Raw genomic sequence first — 19948 nt, forward strand, 5'->3', positions numbered from 1 at the left:
TGATTGTTGACCGGTTCAATTGTTTTTGCGATGAAAAAATTTAATGAGGAATCTCTGCTTCTAACGCAGCCCTACGGCAGAGGTTGTTTTCTCACACCGTCAATATTAGCAACAGAGAGATGAAACTTTTAGGCCATGAATACATAAATTCAGACATCATAACAATTCTTTTTGCAAACTGCTATTATTCATTCGGGCGTAATAAATATAAGAATTATATATATATATATATATATATATATATATATATATATATATATATATATATATATATGTGTGTGTGTGTGTGTGTGTGTGTGTGTGTAATGTTGGGATGATTAATCGGAATCGGGAATCGTAATTTTTTTTAGGTATTGGAATCGATATCAGAATCGGAAAAATTTGTGCGTGTTTTCCCATACTAAAAACGACTCCTTTAATTATCTTTTTAATTAGATTTTGGTTTAAGAAAAAATCTTTTACTGCTGGGAGTAATAATGAAATAGTAAATATTTATTGATTTAAACTTCCAGTAAAAGTAAAATCCATAGATTACCCCACAAAGATGATTTTACGTTTGAGAAAATATAGGCACATTTATTGTAATCGAAACAATATACAATTCATAAGTTAAATACTTTAGAAGAATTTATAAGTTAAATACTTTAGAAGAATCGGAATCGGTAATTGTATAGGAATCGGGAAAAATATTGGGATCATCTCATCACTACTGTATATATATATATATATATATATATATATATATATATATATATGTATGTATGTATGTATGTATATATATATATATATATATATATATATATATATATATATATATATATATAAGAGAGAGGGGGAGTTGGAGGAGGAAGCAATATAATTTGGTTAAACAGACACAAGCAGGCAATGAGGCGTTAAGAGAAATAATTATACCGCTAGCAAAAGAGAAAGGCGCAAGTCTCCATTTAAAAGTTTTGCCCCTGAGCCGAAAAGAAAATAAAAATAAAAGAAACAGTTGAAAGGCGGAAATACTCAAAGTGGCGAACTTAATTCCATCCATCCATCAATTCTTCACTTCTTTAGTTGCATGAGGAATATTTTAGGGAACATCTTCGGTCGCTAATGAAGATCCGCTTTCTTGCTTATACTGACCATCTGTTCATTATTCGCAGAATGACAGACTGTTAACCCATCCGATCTCTAACCTATAAATACTACAATGTTTTCTTGGCAGCTGGAAACACTGTCAGAGTTGTGTATATTTCAATGAGTATATCTACTAGCTGCATTGCTTTACAAAACATTGCCATCAGTAGGATTATCAATTTTTGACGCCAAACGATATGAAGAATACAACATTAGAGAACAGAGCTTTTGAAACAGACAATACCAAAAAAAGATCGGCATCTTCGAACTGTTTACATAAACAGCCGGAAGATGCTGAAGTGCTCAGCCAATCAGCACACTCGAGAAGCAGATTTTTTTTTATTACATTTTCACCCCAAACAAGGCACATTGCCACTTTGGTGTAGGGGGCAACTATCAGGGGAAACAACTACTGGGGTACTATGTAGGGATTTGGGCAGAAAGATGTTGTTTTACGTTGCACTTGAACTTCTGCATGTCAGTACAGTTGGGGAAGCAGTGACCTGGAATGGAATTCCAAAGTCTATCAGTTCTGGGGAAGAAACTACCGGAGTAGAAAGATCTTTTACATCTAGGGATCTCTACAGTGTGGGGGTGGTATTTTGCAGCTTGTTGCGTCTGTCGAGGGTGTTCACGTCGTGGGGGCACAAGTGCTTGCAGTTCTTCAGAGCATTCACCATTAAAATACTTGTAGAACAGGCAGAGGGATGCAACGTTTCGTCGATGGGACAGAGGCTGAAGCTTAGATGCCAGTTTAGGGCCTATCAGATTTGCGACTCTCTTTTGAACCTTGTCAAGGAGCGAGAAACTAGTAGCCGATGCACCAGCCCAGATGTGACAGCAATACTCCATACATGGGCGAATGGTTGCCTTATAGAGGTACAGGATACTTTCGGGTGTTAGTAGTTTTCTAGCACGGTAGAGAGAGCCAACTTTCCTTGTAGCGACCCTGGCAATGCCCTCAATGTAATTGTTCCAACTCATGTTTCCTGTGAACGTTAGGCCAAGGAGCTTGAAAGACGTACTCTCAGATAAAGAGTCGTTGGCCATTGCTATAGGTGGTAGAGAAGGTTTCTTGTAATTATTTAAGGAAATCAGTTTAGTCTTGGCGGCATTGAACGTGACCATCCATTTTTGTCCCCATTCCACTACTGATTGGAGGTCATCCTCTAGTGTTTCTGCCATTACTTTAGATATATGTTCATTTGTTTTCCTGTCGTGCCTGCTATAGAGTGTGGTGTCATCAGCGTATATACCCATCTCAGAGGAAATTTTGTCGGGGAGGTCATTTATGAATATCAGGAACAGTAGAGGTCCAAGGATAGATCCCTGGGGCTCTCCCGCATTTATATCATATTGTTTAGATGTACGACTGTCGAGGACAACCTGGATTTTTCTCTTATCTAAGAAGGATTTAATTATGTGAAGTATTCTACCAGTGATACCGTATGATCTAATCTTCCTGAGGAGACCCTCATGCCATACCCTGTCAAAAGCCTTAGATATATCTAGAGCTACCGCTCTGCCCTCTCCCGCTTTGTCCAGTGAATGGTATATGCGTTCAGAGATTACAGTGAGGATGTCTGCTGTGGAACGGGCTTGTCTAAATCCATATTGTTGGTCGGTCAGAAGTTTAGCATCTGTAAGGTGCTGGACTAGAGCCTGGTTAATTAAGGTCTCAAATATTTTGTCAAAAAGTGGGAGGAGGCTAATAGGGCGATAATTTAATGGGTCAGTTCTTTCGCCAGAATTCTTGAATACTGGTACCACAGAAGCAGTTTTCCAACAGCCCGGAAAGAAATTTACTTATAAATTAACATTCCTGGCAAATAAGAATCTGTTAAATGAACCGGGAAGGAATAGGTTACTTTGGAAAGCAATTCTGAAAGTCGACCATCAAATGCCAGTATGTAAAACGGACGTTAAACAGATGATGACGGTGATGATGATTGATTGATTGATTTGGAAACCACGTGGTAAATTGGTTAAGCTGCATAAATTACCTGAATGGATAATGCGAATATATAACAGAGCGCGGGCGCACTTATGACGTGTGCGAAGTGACGTCATAGCGAGGAAAAAAGAAAAGGATGTAAAAAAGAACGTGTACACAGAACAGGGATCACGTTAGAAAGATGATCACGATTACTTTAAAGAGGTGGAAATCAATGTATGTTGTTTACACTGAAAGCAACAAATCATTACTTCTTTAATTCATTGTGGCGTACTGTGCTATGATCTACATTGTGGCGTACTGTGCTACAACGTGTTGGGTCCCGAGTATCAATATGTTAACGAGTGTATAATCGTGTTCTAGGTTACAAATACAGAAACTGAATTTACAAGTAGTATCTGGCACTCAGATGGGCTCGCGAACAATCAGTGAGGTCATAGGCAATGGCAAAGTCATGATAGAACCTTCCCTCGTCATCTGTCTTATTTGAGTGGGTCAGCCATTTCACGTTATGTACATTGAAGTCTCCACAAATGTGAATGTTAGCCGAGGGATGTGCAGACAGGATGTGGTCCATTTTCTCAGACATACTCTTTCAAATAGATGTTGTGGGGCGATAGAGGGCAAATACAAATGCAGTGGTGTAAGCTAGTGCAACCCGGAAGCACATATAAGGTAAATTAGGGCCTTCTCTGGAGATATCCCTTCCACACGGGAAGCCATCTTTAATGTAGGCACATATTCCATGCCCATGGCGATCTTGGGGGTCAGATTTTGATGTTAAGTTAGAGTATCCGTTAATTATGAATTCATCTAGGGAAGTGGTCGGCCCGATTCCAGTTTCGCTTAGAAACAATATGTCCGGTTTCGTCTCCTGTAATTGGGTTTCAACCTCTGGAAGGTTGGAACCTAGACCCCTGATGTTGGAGAAGGAGACAAGGTAGTAGGGGTCTACGTTGGAAGATGAGGTTCTAGGTTTATTCGAGTTTTTGTTTTTGAGATGTTTCATGTTGAGGTTTTGGGGTTTGTGGAACAGGTCAGCATATTTGGTTTGAGCGAGAATGAGAGGGAACGACAGAGAGAAAAGGATAGGAATTTTTTTATAGAACATGAAAAGGTAAAGCCGTAACAATTTCCCACTAATATGGCATCGAGAGGCCCCACCAGAGACTACTGCAAGGTCCAAAATCCATTCACCAAATGGCAATACAGCAGATCCAGTACTTTGCACCTGCTGATAGGACAGCCTCCTTAGTGGTTATTCCAAGGTTCGGGTCCCTGACTATCAGGCGGATAACGTCAGCCCAGACAAACGTTTACCTCCAACACCCTTACTGGTGACATGGCCACAAGGATAGATATAGAGACAGAAAAATTTCCGACATCTCATACTACTGTTCACAGAGTACTACCGACCTGGAAGCTTTTTCTTCACCCTTTGTCAGAAAAATCACTCTTTTGAATGAGGAGTGAGGGACAAAAAAGGAGAAGCGAGAGTTACTGCAGCTGCCGATAACACATCCACCGCATTATCTACTCTCCATTAAAAAAATACGGAATGGGTACGAGGGACATTTTAATATCTACTTAGTCCAAGTCCGGTGCTAAATTATCAATTTAAGATGCTCTTTGAAGATAATCTCCCCTCCCATATTTATGGGGGGGGGTGTTTTTTGGCATTATCTATCTCGAGTTTGAATCATTCGAGCTTCACCTTAATTCAAATACCATATTTTACTTTTATCAATTTGCGAGGTCGGCTTAATTTTGAATTAATTTACATTTTAGTTTAGATAATAGTTCGAGGTTTTTAGTTTGGGAGCTTCCTTTCCGCGGGTGGCTTTTTTTCCTCGTGTTACATGTAACAGAGCAATATTCGGTTGTAGCATACATGAAAATAAAAAGATTTCAGAATAAATCTGGAATGTTGTTCTCACAACGTTTTGGCCGATTTAGCCTCCGACATTTTTTTTAAATACGTTTTGTCGAACTCGGGAATCTTTATATACAACTTGGGAATTTGCGCGACATCCTTTATTAATTCGCGGCTGAAACCTTGTGCGAACAGTAACCTGAATAATCCAAATAACAGAAATGATCAACCGTCAAAGTTTCGAGACAAAAAGAAAAGTGTTACATTTTTTACTTCTTTCAAACCAAGTGTGAAAATTTTTACCGTGAAAAAAAAAACACAAAAAAAAAACTAAAAAAACTAAGAACTATATTACCAAGACGCTAACCATTTTTTTTTACGGAAATAGCTTAAGAAAAGCGTGAAACTTCTTGTTGTAACGAGTTAGCAAGAACGAAAGAAGATGCCTATTGGCCTTACTCTTGAAAACAACAAAGACTAAACGTATCAGAGTTGAGCGAGTTCCACACGCCTGCACTTCTTTAAAAAAGGCTACTGGGATAGTAATCTGTTTTGAAATAAGCTAACACAAATGGGTTACAGAGCGCAAGCGCGCGTATATGTGATAAAACGTCACTGTAAGGAAAAGCTATAAAAAGGAGAGAGAAAGAGCACGTGAGAGAATACGATCAAATGGGTGACGTCACAGTTGTAACGTGAAGTCATGCATGGCCGGAAAATGGGAAAATAAGTCGTTGTTAGAACACGAGAAATTGAGTTCGAATTATTCTTTGCTTGGGTATTATTTGCGACGTAAACTGCATATAGCGTGTGTAAACGTGTGTTCAAAGTTACAGATGGGATTGATAGAGACTATTAGACTAATGAGTCAAACGAGTTAGAACAAAGAATCAGGAAATAGATCAGATAATTCCGAAAAAGACATGCCAAAATAATTATTATGGAAGAGACTAAGTCTAGCAACTTCACGTCTGTATCAACAAGGTTGTAGAGAAGAAGAAAGAAGAAAATACAATGACATACGCTTCTGTATTTTAACAGATCCTAAATAGGATAGAAATTAAATAGCCATTCAATATGTTGGTTCTGAAAGACTAAAGTTTATCCACACAGAAAACATAAAAAAATAGTATTACTTGCTTGGAGCACTCTATCCAGCCTTGACAGAGTTCAAAACTTAATAGGTGATGCCCTTTTTCTTTCCCTGCAACCTTTTTCCCACAGAAGAGACGTTGCGAGCATGTCTCTGCTCTATCTTTATTCTCATGGCAAATGGTCATCTTAGATCCAATCTATTGTTCCCTTGCCACATTTTCACAAAAACACTCGACTAACTACAACCACTATCAACAATTTCCACCACTCTCTACCTGTGTTGAAATCTAAACGCAGATTCTATGAACAAAACTCCTTTCCTAAAACTGCTCATCTATGAAACTCTTTTCCGCTGGCCTACTTTCCAGTTCATTACAATACTGTCATCTTCAAGTCCAATGTAAACAACTTGTTGAGTCGTCCACTCTAATCAAATTATATCCAATTTCTACCACTACCACTTGCTACACTGTCGTCTCAATGACCATCTTACACTAATTAACCTTTATTCTCAAGTGGTCTTCAGGCCTAGAAATGTCGCGACTTCCTTGTAAAAGCAAAAAACACATAAATAAATAAAATAAACTGATTTTGAACACCGGGTTCGACCGATTCACAGTATTTACTTCTCCATTACCTATGGAAACATGAAGTGATTATTTTTTTACCTCTTTTTAAAAATCTCTTTAAAATGCTTTATAATTCCTAGACAACGTGAGAAACAATTAATTGCACATTTCATAGATATGAATACTAGGCTTTTCTTGATTAACAGACAGCGTAATTGTTTATACCGATGACGAGACGTACAAAGCTCCTCTCGTTTAAAATACATAAGTAAAATGAAATAAAATACAGGACATCATAAACATCATCAACTAAAAAACTTCAGCTCGCAACAAATTATTTCCCACTTCATAGTTATTAATATTTTAGGTATATAGTCTCTCTCTTTCTCTCTTCTCTCTCTCTCTCTCTCTCTCTCTCTCTATATATATATATATATATATATATATATATATGTGTGTGTGTGTGTGTGTGTGTGTGTGTGTGTGTGTGTGTGTGTGTGTGTGATCGTGTATGACTGTCTGTCTGCCTGAGGAATGGTGTCTACCAAATTTCTGTGACAATCTTTGGTCTACATACTAGAAACAATATATAGGGGATTTGGAACAAATTAGATTTGGTTTTAGCCGGTAAAAATAGCGGCTAGTGGGTCCGAATTCAAAATAAACGAAACTTGGCAGGCGTAAGTCAACTTAAATGTTTTATACACATGCTAAAATATACATTTATACATTATAATAGGTCATTTTTTTAACTATTTCTTATCCATCTGGCGATAGTGCAAGCGGGTCCGACTAGGACTGAAATTCTATATGTTTTGGCTTCGATTCTAACTGATGGCACCCAAATCATGTTTTGTATTTCCTTTTGATATCACTACTATATATAAGGTACCATACAATAATCATTAGAGTATTGACTCTATAATGATAAACACGAAATCGGCATGAATTAAAATATCATATTTAAGCGTATATTACGACCAGTCTATGCCGGGAGGCCACTGTTATATGTTGAGTACCATATCTTAATAGATGAAGAATTGACTCTCTCATACTACTACTACTACTACTACTAATAATAATAATAATACTAATAATAATAATAATAATAATAATAATAATAATAATAATAATAATAATACAAAGGAATACAAGAGACGGCATGATAATGTTTCGAGAAAGGTCCATTGAGATAATTGCACGAAAAGAGGGTTGGAATGTAGTGAACACGGCCGATAGCCATTAGTCGCATGCTCTCGTGTAATGAATGAATGCGTGAATGTAGGATTGACATGAAATTCTTAAAGATAGACTAAAATGACCAAAAAATTGTCTGAAATGATTTAAATAAATAAAAAGTAAATGACTGAGAATGACTTTAATGAACTTAAGGATGAATTGAATGACCTTAAGAATGACTTGAATGCTTAAAAAATAAATGGAATCCTTCAAAAACAACATGAATGACCTGGAGAATGACTTGAATGGCTTTACGACTGACTCGTTGTGAAGTGGCTGATCATTTTACATCAAATTAATAAAACAAAGTGATCCCCCACTTTATAACACAAAGTTACAAACATAAGTACAGCATGAAGTAAGAACAGATACTACACTTTGATCTTGGCCAAAACGCCAAGAAAGGCTGTATTTATTTGCTCCCCCACCGAGTAAATTAGGCACAAGGCCGATTTTTAATGTGAGGAGTGAAGGGGAAATGGGGACCAACTCCATGGGGAGTAGGGGAGCCGGATAGTGACAATTGGTATAAAGGGTTGTCCCTACATTGACCAAGGTCTTATATGTGGGGTTGGTATTTATTTGCTCCCCCACTGAGTAAATTAGGCGCAGGGCCGATTTTTAATGTGAGGATTGAAGGGGGAAATGGGGACCAACTTCCCGGGGAGTAGGGGAGCTGGATAGTGACAATTGGTATGAAGATTTGCCCCTACATTGACCAAGGTTTTATATGTGAGATTGCCCCCACATATGGTTATTGCTTGCAGTATCTGCCGGAACAGATGGTATTTATTTGCTCCCCCACCGAGCAAATTAGGCACAAGGCCGCTTTTTAATGTGAGGAGTGAAGGGGAAATGGGGACCAACTCCCCGGGGAGTAGGGGAGCTGGATAGTGACAATTGGTATGAAGGGTTGCCCCTACATTGACCAAGGTCTTATATGTGGGGTTTCCCCCACATATGGTCTTTGCTTGCAGTATCTGCCGGAACAGATACTACACTTTGATCTTGGTCAAAGGCCAAGAAAAGCTGTATTTATTTGCTCCCCCACCGGGCAAATTAGACGCAAGGCCGATTTTTAATGTGAGGAGTGAAGGAAAAATGAGGACCACCTCCCCGGGGAGTAGGGGAGCTGGATAGTGACAATTGGTATGAAGGGTTTCCCCTACATTGACCAAGGTCTTATATGTGGTGTTGCCACCACATATGGTCTTTGCTTGCAGTATCTGCCGAAACAGATACTACACTTTGATCTAGTTTATATAGTTCATTTCCATAATGAAAAAATTTGATAATTAAATAATGACAAATTCAAAAAATAAAAGCAAAAAATTAACATTTGTAAACAAACTTAGGCACAAGGCCATACAAGAAGTGGGATGCGGAGTGTTGCAGGGTATTTGTTACTAAAGTGAAAATGGAGTCTTTGGCGACTTTACTCCTGACTGGCAACATTTACCACAATACCTCATTCATTCTAAGCTAACTAATGAAAACCCCAAAGCTATAAAAGCTACGAGCAGCATCTATTAACAGCAGACCTTTGATCTTAACCAAAAAAGTGTTATGGACAGACCGACCGACCGACCGATCGACGTAGTGACTTATAGAGTCGCTTGCACGCAACTAAAAATGGTACGAGCATGTTTCAGAAAATTATGGTTGAAAGTAATAATGTGAAATTATCGTGAGATATAAACGTCGCATTCACAGTGTTAGCTTTGTCGTCCGGTCATCTCCGCTTCGCCATCTACCCGAAACACTGACTGCTATCGATGAACGTCTCATAACCTGACGGCTTCCAATAACCATGATCAATGCCTATGCTCCCACGCTTAACTCGGAAGAGGGCATGGTGCACCGTTTCTATGACAACCTCACGACTACCATCAGGAACCCCTCAAGCCACAACGAGATCATTCTACTGGGCGATTTTAACATCCGTTTTCAGAAACCATGAGATATGGCAAAAAGCCTTGGGCGATATAGTGTCGGAAATATGAAAAGAAATAGTCTCCGAATTCTGTCCTTCTTTGCGGAGTTGGGTCTTATCATTATCAACACCACCTTTCAGCTACGTGACATGTACAAGACGTCCTGGGTGGGCCCAAGGTCCACCTTATCGATTCGTTATCGTCGGACACTGTGATCTGCGTTACGTGCTCTTGACTCGTGCCATCCGTGGTGCTGAATGCTTCACTGATCACCGCCTGATTCGCTCAAGTCTCGAGCTAAACATGAGTCCCCCTGCCCGTCGACAGAAGCCAAAGCAGCGATTCGACCTCTCTTTTTTATGGGATCCGGCAATCTCAACCAAATTGTGTGATGTCATCTCTGAGACCCTTCCTGCGCCCGCTGCTATCTCAGCAGAGACCATCACTACTCTCACAGCAGAATGACAAGAAATCTCAACGGCTCTTCATGGTGCTGCAGAATCCATCTTTGGCTACTCTGAAAGGAGGCGCAGAGACTGGTTCGACGATTGTACAGAAGACGTCAAAGACCTTTTACGTGAGAAAAATGCCGCTTATGATGCCCTTTTTAGAAATATATCTTCCACACTCAGATATCGTTTCTCCTTCCTCCGCGCCGTGATGCAACGAGAATTGTGTCGGATGAAAAATTGATGGTGGCTGAAGAAGGCTAGAGAGATCCAAAGCCATACGGACCTTGGCCACGTCCATGGTTTCTATGAGGCAGTAAAGATGATCCATGGTCCAGGGCAATGCTCAATGCACTATGTGCGTAGTAGCGATAGTGTTCTCAACAAAAACAAGAACGATATCCTGAAGAGATGGGCTGAACATCTGCGGGACCTGATTAATAAGATCAATCCCACCGATCCCTCCATTGTTGATGATTTCCCCACTTTGCTATCCATTTCCGTGGCCCCGCAGCGAAATAAAGAAGGTCATTCACAGCCAAAATATAACAAGGCAACCGGTCCCGTCAGTACATCCGCTGAAATCCTCAAGTATGATGGAGTTGACCATTTCCTACGTATCCACTGATTCCTTCTGGACTGATGGTTAGCAAAGTGTTTCCCACAGTGGAAGGATGTTAACATCATTCTCGTCTACAAATGTAAGGGTGACCGCATTATCTTTGGCAACAGCTGAGACATCTCTCTCTCCTCTCTATGGCCGGCAAAGTATTGGCTAAGATCATACTCACCCGATTTCTGGAGACTGTTGTCGATCTTGTCGTTCCAGATTAACAATGTGGCTTCCGTCGAGAACGTAGTACCACTGACATTATTTTCTTTGCTCGTCTTCTCTTGTCAATCCTCCTGCAGTTTCACACTAGCATGCGTGCTCGTGTTGTCATGTCAGGAGCAGAATCGGACTCTTATCGTGAATATCGGCGTGAAACAGGGGTTCGTCTTAGCTTCGGTTATTTTCAACCTGTTCCTGGTTGCTGTCACTATGGTTTCTCGTCGTGACCTTCAACCTTCTGATGTCATTGCTGTCCAATGCCGACTTGATGGCATCCTCTTCAACCTGAAATGCTGTAAGGCCAAAACGAAAATCTCTGAAGAACTCATCTTCAGATTACAGTATGCATATGATGCTGCCTTCCCAAGACATACCTTCAACAGACGTCAACACAGTCTTGACGTAGTATCCAACGCCTACCACCGGACCGGCCTTCATAACACACAGAAGACGGAAATCCTGACAAATGTTTCTTCAACTGATGCTCCCATCATCATCGTCAACGGTATACTTCTAAAAATTATCAGCAGCTTCACATACCGTGGTTCCAATCTTTCATTCTCCTACAACCTCGGCAATTAAGTTCAACGCCGCCTTAATCTCACCTCTTCTGCTTTTGGCCGCCTGAATTACCGAAATATCAAAACCCATACAAAGGTCGCTGTGTACAACGCAGTCGTCATACTCACCCTCCTGTATGGTTCTGAGGCATGGGTTCTGTACCGCCGTCACATCAGGCTACTGCAGCCATTTCACATCAGACGACTACAACAGATCCTTTTGCCTCCCTTTATGGCACAAGGTGACCCATTCAGAGAGTCGCAGGAGAGCAGGAGTGTCCCCTCTAGAGTCACTCCTTATCCGTCGTTAACTTCGCTGGTTGGACCACGTCATCAGGATGCTTTCAAACAAACTCGACTAGTACTCTACGATCAGCTCATTCATAGTCGACAAAACTTTGGCTGCCCAAAGAAACACTACAAAGACTGCCTTAAGGTCACTCTCAAGTGTTGCAATATCCTCTTCAATCGTTTGGAGATATTGGCAGTTCCACATGTGATAGCAGAATGCCCTTCTTCAACAACCAGCATGAGCAAGCAGCTGCAGAGCGTCACACACTGACACACTAACGAGCAGCAGCTACTCATCACCAAAACCCAAATCCTGTGCTCTACTTGTGCAAAGCAGTGTAGATCACGTATCGAACTTCAGTCATCAACGTAATCACAGATTCAATTAAGAAAAATGAAGAAGACGTCGTCATCCACATAGATAACTAAAAACTAACAAATAAATATCCAATGTGATAATGTGATTGAAGCAAGGAGACCAGATCTAGTATTGTTGGAAAAGAAGGGACACAATACAATAACAATTGATATAGCAATTTCAGCTGATGTGAGTGTGGAGAAAAAAGAAAAGATTGAAAAATACCAAGACTTGAAAAAGGAGATAAAAAGATTGTGGAAGTTGAAGAAGGTAGAAGTTGTACCTATCGTGGTGAGGACTCTGGGAAGTGTAACAAAAAGATTTGACAAGTGGATTGAGAAAATTGGGATCCATTGCAATGTTGGAGTACTTCAAAAGACTGCCTTGTTGGGAACCACCAGAATCTTGCGGAAAGTGCTGGAAAACTGAGAAAAGATGTTGATAGTCTGTTTATTTGTTATGATCCGCCTATCAGTATAAAATCGGCAATATCAACAACCAGACACAAAATGTGAATAATAATAATAATAATAATAATAATCATCATCATCATCATATAAATACGGAATATGTACGAATTAACATATCATATTTAAGCATATTTTATGACTAGGAAACGCCGACCGGCCACCTAGTTAATATATAAATATTTATTTACTAATTATATTATTTTGGCTTGGTTAATACAGTAATTAATATAGTCTGATTTTATCGCCTATAAGTGGTCTATATACAATAATCCTAAATTCTATTAGTATGTCTTCTAAGAGAAACACGTACTTTAAATATCATAATAAAATAGTGTTGCCAATAAGACTTTTAATATAAAGAAATTAAACTATTAAAAGTTTTAATAAAATTCTCTTAAGTACCGCATGTCAGGAGAATTTATGAAAATTATCATTATTCACAACTGGCTATAGTCAGTCAACGTACTTCCTAAATTGCTGCGAAGCGCTACCGGAAACGGTTACCACGCAAATCAGTTCTGTCACTTTTATTATTTATTGGATACGTTTTTTATGATGTTGGAAATTTTGTTATTTGGATTTCAATATTTTTATTTTTATACTTTCATAAACACATATTTATTAAATGAAAAAATTATTTTGTATACTTTTCAATAATGTCCTTTTCTTATATTTTATTTCAATAAATCACTTCACAATAGAAATACTAAAGAACAATAAAAAAAAAGCAACTTATTTGCCTTGTCATCGTTTCATACAGCGCTCCGCAGATTAGGAAGTGCGTTAGCTGAATTTGACCTTACAATTTTCTATTTACCAACGAGAACAGAAAAGAAAAGCACATCAAATATAAATAAATATTGTAATTGTATAATTTTCCGATTTAGGATAAAAAAAAATTGAAAGTTTCCATTTACTCCGAAGAGAGGGTGGATAAAGTGGACATTTATTTAAAGGTGCTTACTTTTAAAACAAACAGTATGCTCGTTATTGGCGCGAACCGATACATGGGACAGCAAAGATAGCAATTTCTAACTGACTTAAAGGAATGAACGAACAATAGACCATAAAATAATATTTAGTTTATCATAATCACGAGCCATCTTATCAGTTGATGATTACATATATATATATATATATATATATATATATATATATATATATAAGTGAACGTGTGTGTATGTGTGTCTGTGTCTGTGTCTGTGTACATTTCCCTACGCAATAACTCTGTCAATTTTTAGTCTACAGACTCGAAATTTGATATACAGGGTACTGAGATTTGGGAAAATCGATGTGATTTGTTTTGACCAGAAATTTGGCGATTAAGGAGTCAAAGTTCAACGATTTGACCTTTGAGAACTCTACCAAACTCCTCCGACAATTTTGGGTCTGCACACTTGAAATTTTAGATATAGTTTCCTTGGACATGGATCTAACTTAATAACTTGATGTTAGTCAAAAACAATAAATATTAAGGGGTCATAATAGGGCCAAAGTCTTTAAAAAATTGACCCCTACGGTCTCTTCCAAATTACTCAGACAATTTCTGGTCTAAATATTTGAAATTTTACATAAAGGGTATTTAGAGATAGGGAAAGCCTTTTCATCAGTTTGGGTCGAAAATTTTTAGTTATCAATATATAAATGTATGTATGTATGTCTGTTGGCATGTCTACCTTAAACTTTCAATAGAGGCGACGGATTTTACCAAGATTAGTATCGTTTTAAAGTTCGACCTTTCATACGACAAATATCGAAAAGTTGGATCAAACATTAATATCTTCCCCTTCAACTAAGCACTTTTCTACAGGGGAGGGGTCACTTTTTTCGCCGATATTTTTCAAAGTTATCCTCTCCTTTAGATTGTCTAGCCTTAATTAAAAAAAAACTCGCTCCCGGTTTGGCGGTGGTCGTAACAGCATAAACGTTAGGTTTTACCCCGTTTTTTTTTTCCTCCTTTGCGGTACGGGTTCGAGCCTGCCTTCCTACTACCACTTTTTATTTATTTATTTTTTATTTTTTGCTCAACATACACATCCAAACATCTGGGCAACGCCGGGCTGAAATGCTAGTATATATATATATATATATATATATATATATATATATATATATATATATATATATATATATATATATGAACATACTGTTAACAAGCAAAAGCTTCAATACTAGAAGCACTAATAATTAAAGCTTAGAACCCTACATATATATATATATATTACGCATCAAGTGAGCTTGAAAACCAAATCACAACGCAATATTAGGAAAATACACAAATATTTTACTTGCTTGAAATTTATAATTTAAATATTTTTTGGAGTCAAACTCCATCCTCAATATGTTGGTTTTCTTTTTTCTTCTTCTTTCTTGCCATGTTGTAAAGTTGGAGAAAGAAAAGTATGTTTGTAAAGATCCTCGCGTTGTATCTCAGCAGTTGTATTTTGAATTGTTGGAACGTGGTGTTGGCTACGCCAGATTAACGTCAAAGGTGTGAGTTCCATTATAGAATCGTCGATTTATTTTGAATAATATATATATATATATTTCTCCAAATTTCAGGTTCTTTGAAGTATTACAAATAATTCATAGCCAGTACAATATAGGCACAACACCTCGAATTTGAAAATTCAAATACATCAGGTTTGCATTGAATTCGATCCATATGACCGCAATCAAGCAAAATTCTCTAAATTTCAATTTATTTGGAAAACCCCTTCATTTGAAGCAGTCTTTTTTTTTTACAAATGAAACACCCCTTATCAATGTCCGGGGGGGCATTCTGAATAAGAGTTAACGAGTGTACGGTAACCATTGGCGCAATAACGTAGTAAACGTTAATAGTAGACACTTGGTAAATTGGATTACTTAAGTGGACAGCTTATCTAGAACTTGTTTACGTTGGACTTGAAGTCCAATTGTAGTCAGATTGAAAATAGGCAAACGAAACAGAATTCCACCGGCGAGCAGTTTTAAGAAAAAAGCTCTGTTCATGGAATCTCCGTGAAGGTCTAAGCAAAGATAAAGATTGAAAATCCTGTAATTACTTTTTTTATCAAAATTAGAACAAGGATTCTAGATATAATGTTTGATAATATCATATCTTGATTTTAATCTGTTATTTAAAGTAATTTTACTTCAGTGTTCTTTTAATATATGAGTTGAATCGTGCAAGCGCGATTGTGTGATTTACGTTTCAATTCGCAGAACGATTATTTATTTAACAAAATGACAAGCGTGCCATTTGTAAACGTGGCTAAAGAACTTGCAGTGGATTGGGGTGGAAAGCAAAAGAAAAGGGCGCGAGACGTATCAGAAGATGAACCCAATTTAGCCCAAGGGGGATAGTGATTTGTTAAGATGAAATGATAAATAAAACAGCTGTGGAAAAAAGGTGGTGGCAGACATTGGCGGTGGCATGGTAGGGTTCTCTCGTTTGCCTTGGGCGTGTGTCTTGTCTAGCCTCTTTCTCCACGACGTGGAATGGGAAAGGACGTGGGTGAAATAAGAAACAAAAACCGATGAGCCGTGGTTCCAGGAAGAATTGAAACCCTATACTTTTCAGGAAGAGCTAAAAAAAGAAGACTGATTAGTGATAATATGCACGTGTTTCGCGTTATATATATATATATATATATATATATATATATATATATATATATATATATATATATATATATATATATATATATATATATGCTGTTATTTGTTATTATACAAACATTGCTTGTTACATATGTGCATAGATGTATGTTTCAGTGGAATATGAATTCAAGTATAACACCTCATCAGACTAAAAAAAAAGAATCAATATTGTAACTGGCGTCAGTTTTATAGGATATTTGGGTGTGGTTAACGTTCTGGAAGAATGTTTGTGAATGTGAGCAGTAGGAGATTTTAAAGAGAAAGAAAAAAAAACTAAAATAGTGAAGTAACGACGACAAGAGTATAATATTACTTCTAATCAAAGCGAAAACTTAGGCCACTAAATAATCTCAAAGTTAAAATACCAACACCTCTTCACTGGAACAGCTTAAAGACATGAAATCGTACTTCCTCCTCCTCCCTTATCCCTGCTCCCTTATCCCTGCTCCCTTCCTTCACCACACCTCCCCCAAAACTCCTACTGTTTACATTCACTTATCTCACTTATAACAAGGCGCATTGCCACTTTGATGTAGGGGGCTACTATTAGGGACACATGCTACAGGGGTACTAGGTGGTGTGTTGGGTAGCAGGATGTCGGTTCACGTTACACTTGAACTTCTGCATGTCAGTACAGTTGGGGAAGCAGGAACCTGGCAGGAAGTTCCAAAGTCGAGTGGTTCTGAGGAAGAAACTACTGGAGTAGAAGGCTCTCTTGCATCTAGGGATCTCTACTGTGAAGGGGTGGGATTGTACGTCTTGTCGGGTTTGTCGGGGGTATTTACGTAGAGAGGATAGAAGTGCTTGCAGCTCGTCGGAACATTCACCGTTAAAATACTTGTAGAACAGGCAGAGGGATGCTACATTGTGTCGATGAGACAGAGACTGAAGCTTGGATGATAGTTCAGGACCTTTTAGGTTGGCGACTATCTTTTGAACCTTGTCTAGGAGTGAGAGACTAGTAGCAGATGCAACGGCCCAAATATGACAGCAATACTCCATACATGGGCGAATGGTTGCCTTATAGAGGTACAGGATACTTTCAGGCGTTAGTAGCTTTCTAGCATGGTAGAGAGAATCTACCTTTTTCGCAGGGGTCCTGGCAATACTCTCAATGTAATTGTTCCAACTCATGTTTCCTGTGAACGTTAGGCCGAGGAGTTTAAAAGATGCGCTTTCAGATAAAGAGTCTTTGGCCATTGCTATTGGTGGTAGAGAAGGTTTCTTGTAATTATTGAAGGAAACAAGTTTAGTCTTGGCAGCATTGAATGTGACCATCTATTTTTGTCCCCATTCCACTACAGATTGGAGGTCATCCTGTAGTGTTTCTGCCATATCTTTAGATATGTGTTCATTTGTTTTCCTGTCGTGTCAGGGAGGTCATTTATGAATATCAGGAATAATAAAGGTCCAAGGATAGACCCCTGAGGCACTCCCGCATATATAACATATTGTTTAGATGTACCGCCATCGAGGACAACCTGAATTTTTCTCTTATCTAAGAAGGATTTAATTATGTTAAGTATTCTTCCAGTGATACCGTATGATCTGATTTTCCTTCGTGCCATACCCTGTCAAAAGCCTTAGATATATCTAGAGCTACCGCTCTACCCTCCCCTGCTTTGTTAAGTGAATGGTATATACGCTCGGAGATTACAGTTAGAATGTCTGCTGTGGAACGGGCTTGCCTAAATCCATATTGTTCGTCGGTAAGAAGTTTAGCATCTGTAAGGTGATGGACTAGAGCTTGGTTAATTATGGACTCAAATATTTTGGCAAAAAGTGGGAGGAGGCTAATGGTGCTGTGATTTGCTGGATCAGTTCTTACGACAGAATTCTTTAATACTTGTACCACAGAAGCAGTTTTCCAGCAGGCAGGAAAGCAAGATTCATTAAGGCATTTGTTGTAAAGTTTGAAGAGGATTAGAGCTACTTCGGCGGAGCACTTTTTTAATAGCACAACCGGGGTGAGATCAGGTTCACATGCTTTTGCAGTGTCAATATTTTTTATAATAGCATGCACCTGAGAAGTGGTAATTTTCAGATCGTCAAGTATGGCGTCTGTCCGCAAAGGAAAGTCTGGGAGAGGGTGATTAGCAGGGTCTAGTGTGGAGTTTGAGGCAAACCGACTGGCAAGCATGTTAGCCTTCTCGGTTGCTGAGAAAACAACTTCCTGATTGTTGAATAGTGTGGGAATTGTTGATTGCCCATTATTTATTACACTGTTGTAGATTTTCCAGAAGTCACGGGTTCCTAATTTCTGAGCTTCGGTGCGTTTTTTGGTGGTTTCAGTAAATTCTCTCTTAGCTGTCGCTATTTCTTTCTTACAGTTACTTCTGGCTTCTATATACTTCTGTCTGTTTGGACTGGATTATGTCGCTTAAATTTGTGGTACGCACGCTGCCTTTGCGCGATGGCAGTTCACATGTGGAAGTAAACCATTGGGGAGAGTGGGACTTGCTTTATATATATATATATATATATATATATATATATATATATATATATATATATATATGTATATTAGACTGTGGATACTGGTGTCATGAGTTCGATCCTAATCTATGCTTATAACGTTAAAATCTAGAAACATGCATGTCCATTGATATACTTTTATGCGTGTAAAACAATATTTAAGAATGAAAATAAATAAATAAATACATCCTATAAAAATACATAGTAAGGAGCCTACGCGGTTCGATCAACGTTTCAATATTTTTTAATGTCTTTTCATGATTCAATCTCATCCCTATATATATATATATATATATATATATATATATATATATATATATATATATATATATTCTACCGGAAGTAGTAGAATATATAGCGTTACTCGATAAATGGGTGAAACGCAATAAACTTTAGCTACCACTTCTGGGACCAATATTACTACTTTTATTCGCGTATCTTAAATTTTCAAGTTCTAATAATATAAAATTTACGATTTTTTTTCTTTTTCTTTCATTGTTTTATTTTGGCAATGCACCTACCATTATAAAACATCCACGGAATACTGAAAATATAAACTATAAATTCCTAATTAAATTATTGTTCCTTTAGATTCATTGCCAACATGAGGTTGCTAAAAATTCTTGTTGGATAAAACGAATATAAAATATGTTTGTCCGAAGTTGTGTCATGTTTTCTGATATTGCTTCGTAAAATAGAAATAAAAACTATAATTTCCGAATTAAAATCCTTACCATTGAATATACATAACTGTAACCTATCAAATGTTTTCCAATGTGTGAATGAGAAGTACACATCTGACTCAAGGATGATTTTTAATTCCTTTATTCAGTATTAAAAGCATATATTAATTAGGATTAAATATCGAAATAATGAATCAATTTAAAATAAAAACAGTTTTTTTAACAACATGGAACTAAAGTTACCAGAACTGGTTGATAATATAGAATTGTTATCTGCCATTGGTGGATAAAGGTCTAAAGCACCTATAAATGCCAAATCAGCGGCATAAACAGTAAACAGGAAAGATACTGGCAAAATGAATATTATAGCTAAGCTATGAATTTGCTGGTACAAGC

The 19948-nt window shown here is 37.9% G+C and overlaps 1 pseudogene; it reads right to left on the minus strand.

Moving 5' to 3' along the window:
• Nucleotides 1–8122: 8122 nt before the first annotated feature.
• On the minus strand, nucleotides 8123–8263 carry LOC145286707 (U2 spliceosomal RNA; annotated as a pseudogene).
• Between the last annotated feature and the right edge of the window lie 11685 nt (nucleotides 8264–19948).

This window comes from Euprymna scolopes, chromosome 10 (genome assembly GCF_053919585.1).
Source record: "Euprymna scolopes isolate OS-2025 chromosome 10, ASM5391958v1, whole genome shotgun sequence".
NCBI classification, from domain to species: domain Eukaryota; kingdom Metazoa; phylum Mollusca; class Cephalopoda; order Sepiida; family Sepiolidae; genus Euprymna; species Euprymna scolopes.